Source organism: Myotis brandtii, unplaced genomic scaffold (genome assembly GCF_000412655.1).
Source record: "Myotis brandtii unplaced genomic scaffold, ASM41265v1 scaffold416, whole genome shotgun sequence".
Classification (NCBI taxonomy): Eukaryota; Metazoa; Chordata; class Mammalia; order Chiroptera; family Vespertilionidae; genus Myotis; species Myotis brandtii.
Window position 1 is genome coordinate 599,743 of NW_005365989.1, and position 14,325 is coordinate 614,067.

Sequence of the window (14,325 nt, forward strand, 5' to 3'; positions counted from 1 at the left end):
AGCACTCTTTACTATCATATCAGATACAGACCGCTTAATCTTAATTTTGCTTGTTAAAAAATATTTATCCAGATACAAAAATAAACCCACTGCAAATTACAAGTTGTCAGGGTTAAAAATCTACTCGTGTTTGTGTGGGGGAGGATAAGAGACCAGCATAGACATGAATCATTCTCAGTAATTTGAGTGTTTCCATGACATCAATGGGCACCAGTCCAGGACTCTGTCGAAGTCTGCGAGGTACCAAAGAGGCAGTGCAGCCAGCAGGAGACTGGGAGGTGCATTCCTTTTTCTTTCTTTCTTTCTTTCTTTTTTTTAGGATTATGCTCCTTGTAAAGATTTCATCTGTAGCATCCACTTTTACCATCAAATAGATCGCTCCAGAGATCATGAGCGAACACATTTCATTCTGATAGTGTAAGCCTTTAACTTTATTACATCTTTTTGTTCCCAAATTCAACTATAAATCTGCCCTCGGAGCCCAAACCCCCGTTTGGGAGCAAAATAATCAGAGACTGAGGATAAACCCCAGCGCTTTCTCAGACGTATTATATCTATTCCTATCGTTTCCTAATGACAGGAAGAAGCCATTTTACAATGACACCTCGGTTTCCAGGCAAATAAATACATCTTTTGTGTAAATTGCCCACGAAAAATTAGCTATGGTCTTGATGTTGATTTTCTGCTAAAAATTCACTGGAACATTTGTTGCAGATAATAAAATTTTCAAGAGTGCTGATAACATGTTTGAGTACAGTTCTTAAGTAACTCTCTGTGCTCATGCACACAAAAGCTCCTAAATATCTGTGCTTACTCGATGTCAGGCATGGGTTTTTGTCACTTAGACCCACTGGCTGGCGCAGACAGCGCTTTCCTCCTTTCTCCATTCTTCGCCACCCACCCACCCCCATCCCCACAACCACAGCCGAGCTTTGAGAGCTAGAGATTCTATTTTTTCAATATTTAAAAGAGATAGCAGTGATGAACAAGCGGCGTGCTCACTGCGGAATTTTTGAGACAACCCTCCAGTACTAGAATGCGACAGCCGCTGCGGATAGTTTTTGGCACAAAGACAATGGTGGCAGTGCCAAGCCCCATGGCTAAAACTACTCAAAAGAGGCATAAGGGTAGCATTAATCGCTCAAGTCTTTTACTGCATGGAGTACCGTTGTCCATATTTTAAAAACTAAAGGTACCCGTTAGTAACATTTGTCGTATGCCCAGAAAGGGTGGGGTGTGTGTATGGGGGGTAGGGGTGGTTCCGAAATATGTACCAGAAACAGATCTTGTCAGGCATTTGATTCATTCTTATACCTAAGAGGACCAAATGTGAAATTCTGCTGCTGGTGACGATTTGCCGTGGATGGAACAAACGATGTGACCTAATGGAGTACACTGAAGGCTGAATGAAAGCTACAGAGAGGGTTTCATAAACTGAGCCGACATATTGGCTAAACAAGTTTCTTCCCCAGAAATGATGTATACAAGGAACATGCGATACTATGTCACAATTTTTAAAGTTAAGCAAGAAAAACGCTGTAAGTGAGCAGACACATCAGTCAATCAATCCTTCCAGAGACAAAGGAGACCAACACGCAGCCCCCTCTCCAGAACAGTCGGCATCTACAGTGAGCAAACAACCCAGAAAGTCAACACGTGTTTTGTCCAAAATGAACCCATCAGCTGCTAAAACCTATATTTAAATTTGATAATTACAAATGGCACCAACTAACAATCAATAAAAGATTCACTTGCTTCTTCCGTTCCCCTTGAAAATCTAAGTAGAAAAATAAGTTATGTCCAATTTTTTAAAGACCAATATATGTGCTGATCTATTCAATAATTCCCAGGGAGGATAAGGAAAAAAAGTGGTTTTTATTTGGGGCACTGTGGTTAACAAATGCTAATATAATTCCAAATGTAATACTTTTATGTCCTTATATAATTTTCCATTTGACTTCCGATTTTTCTTCCAATATATCCATATACATAGCATCCTGTTGTACAACAATGCCATACATCTAGGAAGTATCCCTGTGAGTGAATGGACTTACGAGACCATTTTGATAGATTCCTACATCTGGAAAGTTCTAATCTACATGGTAAAAGTGAGAAATATCAAGAACAACGTACTGATGATTTCTGGAGATACGCTGTGACATGGGAGATCCCACCGGTGGTTGACCAGTAGGACAATAACAGGTCATGTTCAGGTTTCTAGCCATTCATTCTTAAAAGGCCAATGCCATACATCTAGGAAGTATCCCTGTGAATGAATGGACTTACGAGACCATTTTGATAGATTCCTACATCTGGAAAGTTCTAATCTACATGGTAAAAGTGAGAAATATCAAGAACAACGTACTGATGATTTCTGGAGATACGCTGTGACACGGGAGATCCCACCGGTGGTTGACCAGTAGGACAATAACAGGTCATGTTCAGGTTTCTAGCCATTCATTCTTAAAAGGCCGCTTTTAAAATTATATGTAAATGGTAGGTATTTCACCTACTACTGAAAAAAAAATGTACCTCTACAGTGAAACCTGTCCCATGAAAAGCCTTGCTAACAATGATCTGATGCTGCAGGACAATACCAGGCAAGGCTGCTTCACCGTTAATCCTCATTCTGGGAACTGAAGAATGAGCCTTTTGTTCCCAGCCTTCAGACTAGGAAACTCATCATCACCATGTTCCAGTCAGGATAAATCTGTGTCCCTGTCCCCAACCCCAACCTATTCCCGGTTACCCTATTAATTTTTCTTTATATTGAAAAGACTATTTCATTAAACAATGACTGCAATTCTTAATGGTTCTGAAAATATACATGAGGTCATTATTTGCAGTTCTTTCATCTTTTCCATGTCTGCCTTTTCCTCCCTTGCTCAAATAAGAATAGATGAGCCCCTGTTATATATTACCCACAATGCAAAGGGCGTATATGGACTGATTTATTCAAGCTGCACAACAACCCTGTGAGGCGGGTAATGTAAACCCCATTTTATAAATGAGGAAGCTGAGTTATAGAAATTTCCAGAGGTCACGCAGGAGCTAAGTGATTAGGTCCGGAATCAAATCCTGACACTTGGATTCCAAAGGTGGGGCTTTTAGCACTATTTTGTGCTGCTGCTATTTAAATCCGAGTGGGGGCAGGGGGCGAGGGGTGGGGAGACTATCAATAAGCAAGAAGCCCAATACTGAAGACTGAAATCCCAGACCCCAAAACACTCATGAATTTGATAAGAAATTAATGAAAGTGTCTTATAAGTGGGGATCATTTACATGTACATGGTGTTTTACTCCTAAATGGTCTCTAGGTACCTTAGAGCTGTGCAAAGGACATGCACCAGAATCTGTGACGTCATACAACAAACCACAATCATCTCCACAGGAACTTGAAGCAACGAAGCAACAAAAACATGGCAGCAAACTGCGCCTCTACACATTCCTGCGGTGAAGAATATGACTTCATTTAAAATGCACAGCAAAGAGTAAAAGTAAAAATATAAGTATAATACAGGACCACACAGCATAGATCACAAGTGTCTTTTGATTTCTAGAATACAGAGAACATTGGTTCTCTTCTCCAGAATCTTACTATACCAGGACAACCTGTCATCACCCACAGGCATTAAGGAATCAAAATTTCATGCTAAAAGAATTACAACTCAATTCCAGTAGATAAACTAGTCATCCATAGCTTAGAAAATTCTCCTCTTCCCTTTTTTTCTAAATTAAAAGGGGGGGGGAGGTGATTAGGCACATAGTTTGTACCAAAGACTAATGGGAAATAGGAAGCTAGCCATTTTCCCAGGGGAAAAAATAGTATTAGTCGTCTTTCACTGATATTCCTAAGTCATAAAAATAGAATATTCAGTAATGATCTATGGCTCTGATCATGGAAAATTTGGAGTTTTGGCTGCATTTTATCACTGATTCACCTCATCTCGTCTAGACAGTGTGCTCCCTTCAAACAGTGGGTGCACTCAAATCCCAAATATGCTGAGCATCTTGAGGCATCATCAAAACTCATCATTTTAGGGGGCTATGGTTCAAATTGATATTCAATTCTCCTTAAAGCACTTACATTTGTAAAGCACGTTAAGTACCCAAAGTAATTTAACTTGTATTATTTAAGACAACACACCCTAAGAGTCCCTTAGACATTTTAATCCCTATTTTTATAGATGAGATTACTCAAATTAAGAAACCAGCTTATATAAGAGTTATACAAATATTAAGAGATAAAGCTAGAACAAAAACTTCCAGTTCCAGTACCAAAGCCCATTTTCACAATATGCCATCTCTTTTTGGCATATTCTAGTGCATTATCAGCATATGTTGTAGTCACAAAGAGTATCCACCTGTGTTCTTTTCCCTGTGTTTCACAACCCTCCCCTCAAATAATTTGAACTAAACATGCAGTAAGTCAAAGAGGAGTTCTCAAGTCCATTGACGGATGAGAATGTTAAAACTGATCAACATTCTGAGTGACCATCTTTTGGGAGATCAAAAACTACATTCTCTCAATGCAGGATAAAAACACTATCTTAGAATATTCCACATGCCCAAGACAACAGCCAAAACAATCTCCTTCATTCAGTGTCAGGTTTAGGAGATGTGTGTGCACATGATCAAATTAAAGGAAACAAGTTTTATGCTTTATTTTCCAAATGCAGGAAAATCTTTAATTGAAAATAACACTCATTCCACAGAGTGTGCAATTAATCAACATAATCATGGGGATAACTTAGCTGTGTGGGGAGGTGTGTCAAATAACTCTTTAAGGCCACTAAAGTGCCACTTGAGCCACCAGAGTAATGATTTTCTGAATCAGCAATTTGTACAAGGGTCCCCTAGAGACCTGAAGGACTAAGGGCAACCCTGAAATCATTCAACTTACTTCTAATCAGTAACTTAGTCCTGGCTTCATGGGAGTAAGATCTTACTAGTTCTATCAACCCTATTTTATATTTCTATTTCAGTGTCTGTTATGATTGGGTATAAGCAAGACAATTGAGGAGTTCTGTGGTCTCTGAGGAAACAACATATGCATTTGAAATCTTATTTTTTATTAGAAGAAATTATAAGTTCATATATAAATGAAAAAGGTGATATTTGCAATACATACTAAAGGTATCAAAAGCAAGCAGAAATGGAGTATTTTTGCTATATTCTTAGGAGCAAAAGAAGACAAAGGGTGGGCATGGAGCAAAGGAATCCCCCAAAATTCAACTGCAGGGCTAAGAAACCTTGCTGATCATGATTACCTGTAAGACTTTTCTTGAAACAGATACCTGAGTCTCCACCCCAGAGTACTTGATTTCAGTGGAGTGGGTCTGGCATTCTATATTTTTCTATGAAATTCCACTGGTTAGGCTAACAAGCCAGAGAATAACCAATTTAAGTGGCAGGCACTGCCTTTAAAGTTATAATAGGTGAAACTCCTATAAACCTGGTATCCTAGTGGATAACAAAAAATCAATTACTACCTGATGCAACCTATTTAAATGGATTTCAAAAAGACAAACAATTGTTGCTTTCTGGCCCTTTCAGACAGTAACCATGGAACCATTTAAGGATTAAAGCAGCGACTTTCAAACCAGCGTGCCACAAGAATTGTTTAAACATGCAATATCTGACTATTTTGTCAGGGGCACTAACTTCTTTTCCCTTAGGTTGTCAAATAAATAAAAAAAAGAATGACAACAGCCAACACAACAGTAGGCGTCTGGTATGAATAAGTCAAAATTATACCTATAATATATCTTTGGTGTGCTGAAGAATTTTAGTAATTAGCTTGTGTGTGACATGAGATGAAGAAGGCTGAATTTGCTGGGTTAGAGAAACCTTTTCCTGGGAGCGTACCAGCCTTTAAACTTGTTGGTCTCCACTATAAAGACTGACTGTTTGAAAGAAATGAATCTCATATTACCAAGCAGATTCCCCTGATAAACAACACAATTCCAAGACATGAGAGTCCTGGAGGTGAACGGCTGCTCCTCTCCCATCAGCCCTTGCTCCAAAAGCATCTCTTCCCCATCCTCCCCCACGCTGGAGTCATCTTCAGGCTTCCCAGAGCAACCTCTAGTGAACATTACTGGGTTTAACAAAAGACCCCAATCACTCTCCTCTGCCCCTGCTGTATGGAAGGCACTACAGATTCACACCTAAGAGAGAGCCTGGTTCTCGGATCCCTCTGGAGGAGACAGATTAATGACACTCCTGGCCAGACTCCGAAGAGACAACATCAGAGGAGTTAGGCTTGGTTTCCGGGCTAAATTATTTGGAATTTATCGGCAAATTTAAAGAAAATCAGCAGCTATATTTCACCACACAAATCACTTTTAGTAATAAATTATTTGCTGCCCATTAAACATGATGTTCTAACTAGCATGAAATATAAAAAATAATAATGACCAAACTCTAAATTAGGTGTAGTGGAACAGAAAAGTGGGGAAAGGGTTTACTAGCATTATGTTTGTTATAGAGTGTTTACATAGGAAAAATACATTATTTTAGCGCTTGGTAGGCAGGTGATGACCTCAGTTTTCAAGCTGAGCTTACACGTATATAATTAACATTTTAAACCCCAGACAGAAGGTAATTCACGTGTCCCTTACATATGTATCTATAATATATCAGATGAGCATTTCTCTAGCTTTAATACTGAATTACAATTGGTCTATGGTCCCTGAACATACACTACTGAGAAATTAAGAGGAAATACCCAGAACTCAAAATATATTTGAGGGCATCCACAAAGCAGATAAACTAGGAAGACTGTTAACCGTTGAGCCTGCTCTTCCAAATCAACTTTAAAAGAATAGACCTAAGAAAACCAAACTCTGAGGTGAACAGGCCAAGCTTCTCAGAGTATGACTCCCCTGTGACACTAGTCACTGTTAAAGGAAGGTGATGGCTCACAGATAAAATTACAAAGCCACTCAGTCCCACACAGGATATTTGAGAAAAGCTTCCAATTACTGAATATATTAGCATGACTAAGTCAAGAGAGGGAGGCACAGGGCACAGGAAGGAAGAGGAGAGGCAGAGGAAAGGATGATCAGAGAAGGAGGAAGGAGAAGGGGGGTAGCTGGAACAGTGACCTCATCCTATCAAAATAGGCAAAAATAAAATACATTACACGAGACAGTTGTTTAGACATGGCAATTTTCACATCTAAAACTTGTAAAAATGATCATCTCAATAGGTTCGTGAATGAGGTCCCAAAAACATGGGACAGGAAAATCACTATTTGTGGAGTGTTTCCATGTACCAGTGTCACGATGGACATTATTCTCAGGGTATAAGAGTTTAGATGGCTGAAATGGGGAGCAAGCCCAATAATGTAGCTAGGCCAGGATTAAAACGGGAATGATGAGAAGCACGGAGGAAGAGCCCCTGATACACCTGTGTCTTGGTAACAGGTGGCAACAGGAAAGACATGTATGGGAGACACTGCAAAATGCCATTAGAACAGATTTAGTGGGAACTTGATAAAAGAATGCAGTTTGTAGTTACTTGACAATGGTAAATAAATCAAAGTAACTAAAAACGGATAGTTATATGACTATCCAAAACGAATTTTAAAGTCACTGGTACCTAAAAATGGAAAGATAAAAAATTGAAAACACACACACACACAAGTTAGATGACATTTTCCTCCTTCCTCAACAGCATAACATCAATTGACTGTCTCCTGCACACCCCTGCCAGGGAATGAGCAGGCAACCCAGGCATATGATCTAACTGGGAATCAAACCTGCAACGTACTGGTGCACGGGACAATGCCCAACCAACTAAGCCACACCAGACAGGGCTCAGATCCAAGCTTTTGAATCATTTCATATTTGGGGGAGCTGGTTTTGGATTTTGGATGGAATTTGCTCACAAATTATAAAAAAATTAATATCAAAGAAAAGAACTGTAAAGATCTAAATTCTCTCCATATAACACCATACTGATTCAACAAGACATTTCATTTTAGATATATGCAGAAATCACTTATAATTAATTTTCATAAAAACTTGATAAAAATGTGTTAGCAAACATTGTTGCCATTTCGAAGACACATTCCTTATACAGAGGCCTGGTCTTCACGACCAGCAACTAGGGATGCTCTGCAGCCAAGCTGTGGAGCGGAGGCCAGGATGCGCCCTCCATGACTGCCCTTGTAGAAGCTGGTCCTGTGACCAAGCTGGTCCTTGCTCCTTTAACATCTCACACTACAGCAACAATAACTCAAAGTGGCAAAACCAAACCAAACAGGTTCCACTCAAACTACCCCTCTCAATGTCTGCCAGGAAGAATAGCTTAATTTGATCTGCAGGAAACAAAAAATGTCTTTAGGAAACATTTGATGCAAATATCAGCTCTTTTTCCTTCACAAAACAAGTGAAAACTGTCAACCCTTTTAGGGAGTTCTTCACCAGGGACTGCCTATCAGATCCATTACCTACAAAAAGTAATGTTTCAAAATTTCAATGATTTATCCTTTTAAATCAAACAAGAATTCGTAAGTGTAATTAGGCCAGGAAGAACTACAAAAATACGGTTAATGGAAATGTAAAACCAACCACTTAAAAACTCAAGAGTACCATATACTTTTCATGTTATTTAAACTATCAGGACTCTATTTAGCAAAAGCAAGCAAACAAAAAAAAACACACACGCACGGATAAACAAAACAACCTTTCATTTCCAAATAAAAACAAATTAACTGCCATACTCAGTATTAACCTGCAACTTTATAATTACTGCAAATATATTAGTTGTGTAAAAGTGCAAAAACAAAACAAAACAAAAAAACCCCTAACCTTGAAAAATAAGCTATAAGAACTTACACACCAGTTGGCTCCAATCTGAGCAGCCAGCAGAGGGCGCACATACCCCAATAAGAACTAGCTCTGGCCAGCCACCACTTAAACTCACTTAGGATAAGCCTAACCAAAATTTTAATACAGGGAGGGAGAAAAAAATCATCCTATCAGTGGCATTAAAAACAAAACAAAAACAAAAACAAATGTGGTCCGTTTAGGATTAGTATGAAATACACACAAGTACACTTTATTAGTAAATACTGACTTTAACAGACATTTCCTAGCTGCTTCATGGGAAATTGTTCATTAAAAAGAAATGTCTTCTTTGTATAGAAGTAAGGTTATACCAGTTCTCAAGGCCACTATAGTTTTTTTAAATCACTATTAAGAACTATCTACAATAAATAAATTTGTAGAAGTAAATTAAATGTTAAATTTCTAACACATAAACATACATTTTCATGAGTATACTAAATTACCCTGTGCAAACAGAGTCTCTTTTAGTGTATTTACATGTGTCACATACACACTTATTAATTAATTTTTGTAACCTTAGAACAATCAAATATGTACCATTTTATGGTTAAATTAAGGTCCATAAGTTATTTATTTGTCCACTGGTTTGTAGTTTGTACTTGATTATTTGTAAGTTGTCCATTCCGGTCTCTGTATTATATTAGCTTTCGGGTTACAATAGGCTATATACTAAAAGAGTTCCTCTTAGCTATATGTGTACGTGTTTGGATGGAATAGCCACTGTTTATTCTCTTAAGGAAGTTTTCCTATAAATGCAAAAGTCATAAACTCCTCCTAGTACTTTCCAGGCTTCTGATTTCAGAAACAGTATCACAAATTACTATGAAAAAAGAATCACCTTATGAAAGAACCAAATTAAAACCAACACCAACCACTATACTTTTTACATTAACAGATGAAAATTAAATAATCTACAGGATGTTCAATCTCTAATGTATAGTATGTTAGAATAAACGGAAGGTTTGCACTTAAGTTTCAAGATGGAAAGCTGGGTAGGATAATTAATTGCCACTTGTCCATCCACCTAAATGATCACTTCAACCTCACCTCTCCTCACCAAACAAAACAATGAAGCCTTGTCACATCTCCATCAGGTGATTTTTTTAAAGCATTCTTAGTAGATTTGAAAGTTAAACTGAATTTACAACATCTACAAACCAGGTGGTTTACGTTATAAGTAGGTCACGATGAATAATACTTATCTTTTGGCTGATGTGGCTACACCATTTCTGCATAAGTTACAATGGCGATGCTTTATTATTCCTAAGCACTCAATTCTGAAATGTTTGCACAATCTGTTAAGTCCGGGCACATTTAAATGATTCTGACATGCAGCCTGCTAAGGCCAGTGACGGGGATAATGCCTCTTTACGTGGGTAAAATTCTGTGGCATATAGGTCACTCTCTTAAGGGGAATCAACTGTGTGTCTCTTCTTTGCATTTCCACCACAATCCTTCATCCTGCAGCCTGGAGCTGAGAGTGAAATGCAAGAAAGGAGCCGAGTGCTCAAAGCAAAAATCTGCTTCCAGGACAATCCATTATATCTGACAAGTTAAATGTTCCATGGTAGGCCATATGGCATCAGAGCAGGCCCGACGATGGAAGAGGGGAACTCAGCAAATGCATCACAATTAAGGAGTTTGGCTACAGACTTTACTTTGAATTACTTTATTTCTTATTAAATTTTAAATGCTGTCTCCCTAATTTTTAACTGAATCCCTTTTATGAGACAATTTTTAAAGAAGTTCCATAATTTCTTGCTCACATCATGACTGTGGGTCCTGCAATCTAAAGGTTAAGGTACACATGGCCATTATTAGGAAACGGAGTTGCAAAGAGGAGGACCTGTAGTCTCATTTCAAAATTTTCAAGACAAATCATTGGTAGACCCTATCTATTCACTAGCTTAGAATATGCAAATGAAAGTGGTCATTAGTTTGGGACATTTAAATGAAACTGAGACAGCATTAAATTAAACCAGTTTCCATTTTCAAGTCCAAAAAAAATCTGGAAAACTGAAATCATAATTCGCATGTTCCTGTTTCTTCTGTGGTTTACTTAATTTTAAACAAATTAATGAACAGACTGAAGACTATCTCCGTTGAATCCCGCTCCTCCTAGCATGATACTAAAAAGGAATGCTGTATACTCCTGACTAATTCCATGTCCAAGAGACAAGTCTGATAAGCTTTCTAAGACACTGATTAAAACCAGGTTGTCTATAATAATATATATTTGATGTTTGAAACAATGTAATAGAAATCATATTTGCACTATATTCAAGGTATGCATTTATTGCATTAAGGGAGGGGGGATTAAATTAATGAAATGACCAAAGCAGTATCATTATGCAATGGTATACGATTATACAATAAAGGGGGGCGGGGGGGAATGTTCCTATTTCTCCTGAAGAATTCTCAGGAAGAGAACTGGGCCTATAATAAAAAAGAAAAAGCTTTCTATAGAAGTATCCATACTCATGGATCTGGACCAGTGTCCCAAGGTAATTTTATCAACTCCCTCCTTTCCTGGGGATGACGCAGGATGCATTCTTGAGCAAATATAGTATGAAATAAATTGTAATAGGTAGGTGATTATATTTAAGTAGTCACACTGATTTGCAAACATGAAACTCATAATAATGAAGATAAACATGCATGCATCTTTCCAAAAGAGAAGACACTAAGACTCATTTCCCTAAACTATTTTCACTCTCCATTCTCCAGAGGGTCACTATTTCCCTCAAATGTACCCGCTTCTGCCTTAATTAAGAATAACATTATTTCAAAGAGCATATCCTGATACTTTATAAAAGAAGATCATTTTCCATCATGTTTAAAATTATAAACACATTTTCTGGTGGTCCTAAAGTTATTATTTGTTAGTAACCTACTGTGTGTTTATATTTGCATTTTCTTTAATTTTTAATATGACAATTAATGAATTATGAAAATGGTATGTAGATTTTGAAATGGTAATTTGTATTAAAAATCACTTGTTATGTCTCTGCATTTTATGAAGTGCTTTCACATAAGCTTCATCATAATTCTGTTAGGTAGTTATCATACCTATTATCATTAACACTTTTATTCTGTAGGTAAGGATAAAAGGAGATTCAGAGAGGTTAATGTGTTTGACTTAGAGCACACAGCGATGGAATGAAGGAGCCACATCTCCTGCCCAATGTCAGCATTGTATTGCCATGCCATACCATATACCACACGAGGAAATATGAGCACTAGAAAGATATAGGCAAGTATTACTTAGGAATGCAAGTATATATGTTATACATTTTGACTTGATATTCGAGAAAAAGTAGCCAAATGCAATATTTTGTTGGTGTTGTGATAACGCCCAGTTTGAAAAGGGCACCAGAATCCTATACTTAGGTTTCCTAGGAGGAATGAATACATACTCAACATACAATCACATTTACACATGAGCACACACACATACACACACACTTGTAAAATGTAGCCATGCACACCTCAGCACCAATAGAGAGCACTGGGCCACTGTGTACTGTAGATCCTATTTCTGTGTATCCAGATCCACATTTTTATTACTAATTAAAATGTCCAGATGGTAAAATAACACCTGATCCAAGGGGCTTTTAAGTACAGCAATTGTCAGTGCTCAACTCCTACATTGTTAACAAGTTGGAAAAATTGGGCTGCACTGACTTGTGTATGCACTGTTTCCAAACCATCAGTGAAATGCAGCTAAAACTTTAATCATTTGAGAATACCAAAAAAAGCCCACATTAAACTCTTTACCAAGAAAAAAAGAGAAAGAGTTGCCACTCAACCATTACGATTACGAGAAAGCTCATGAACTCCTACAGAACCAAATGTCATATCATAGCAATACAACTGTGTTTTACAGGGAAGAATACATAATAGAGGGCAAGAATGAGGTTAGAGTTATTCAATATCTCATCATTTCATGAGGCCCTTTCTCTCATCAACTGTTTTATAGGTTTATAAATAATAACAAATTAAATGTTAAATATATTTGTGGGGGGGGTTGCTTTTGTATACCACATATAGATAAAGATCTTAATCATAAAACAAAACATGGATTCTGGGATAACCCCCGAAATTCAAGTTGGGTCTTGGCTCTTGAATAATATACTTCAGGAAATCACAAATGCTTTTTAAATGTTTAAGCAGTTACTTCCTAATCCTAAGTGGATTCTTTTTTCTCAAGCAAACATTTTTGCAAATATTTAGGCTGCTTTGATACGCAAATGTTCTCCCAAACATTTCCACCAGCCAGCCACTTAAATCTCTCCACAGACCCCAACCAATGGGAAAGTTTGCAAGGGAAATATGAGAAGCATCTGGATGCGAATACCCAGGATCACTGGCTTCGCTGGCCACAAACAAATGTTGATTTTGTTGCAATACCTGAAAGAAAATCTGTGGATGTTTTAGTGAAACAACTACTTTGAAATTCTCAGTCATGGGGCTGTAATTCTCCTTGACTAAAGCAATAGCTTCTGGGGAGGTAAACCGGATCACCCACAGGTTTCCTATTTCAGAGTTCAATAACTCCAGCCAGTGTGGCTTGCTGCTCCGGACAGTGGAAATCTCATCACTTGAAGAAGAAAATACCCATGGGAATTAACATGTGCAAAACAGGAAACTGAAAAAGCAATAAATAATGCCACAACTAGGGTCCCCAATCCTGACAAGTATAAGATTAGTTGAGTACTTTCAAAAATGTTCTCCCAAGGGAATAAGCCAGGGGAGATGATGCTTCGATAGCCATCCTCCTGTGTAAATAACTGGAGAAATAATTCATGCCAACACAGAATTTCTAGAAATAAAATCAAGAGGATAGTATTCCAAAGTAACCTGTCAATACAGTATGATTACAGTTATGATGAGTAAAAACAATCTTCAAGACTCCCTCTCCCTTTCATATTCTATTCCAAAGACACCACCAAAACCTGCTTTGGGAAATAATGGGATTCCCTATAACAGGTCAACAAATCACTTCAGAGAATCTCCCCAGTTTCCTCAGTCACATAAGCTACCAGAGCCTAGCTAGCCACACTGAAAACAAAATCAAATTTCAGGATTCTGGTTGCTAACACCATGCTAGGCATTACTGAGGGAAGAATGAGTTAGCAAACGTTTATGACTTCGGTGGGGGGAAAAAACGAACAGTGAGTTTATCAAAGCCAGTGGAACCCTGAGCTTATAAAATTAAAATAATCTGTTTCTCCAAAACTAACCTGCAGGTTGACACGTGTTCCTTCACTTCTGCCATCACTTCCTCATTCACACATATTAGAAGTGGTCAAAGATTTCATCAGATGTGGTTTTGACAATAGCAGCAAAGTGCCTAAAGCCACAGATTTTAATTGAGCCCCAAATACAGGGTTGTTGGTTTTTGTTTGAAAATTAAAAGAAAAAAAAAGGGAAACATTATCTTGAGTGGTTACTCTGTACTTAGTTG

At 37.8% G+C, this 14,325-nt stretch overlaps 1 protein-coding gene across 17 annotated transcripts in view; it reads right to left on the bottom strand.

Annotated features, from left to right (window-relative positions):
• The window catches only part of TCF4 (transcription factor 4), a 340,777-nt gene that overhangs the window by 169,045 nt on the left and 157,407 nt on the right, over positions 1-14,325 (bottom strand). The window contains exon 1 of one of the 17 annotated variants that reach the window (XM_014545625.1): positions 14,102-14,120. The exons of the other annotated variants lie outside the window; for them this stretch is intronic. The gene's annotated coding sequence lies outside the window, so the exon portion shown is untranslated. Of the gene's footprint in view, positions 1-14,101; positions 14,121-14,325 lie in introns of those variants that run through there. 17 annotated transcript variants of the gene reach the window in all.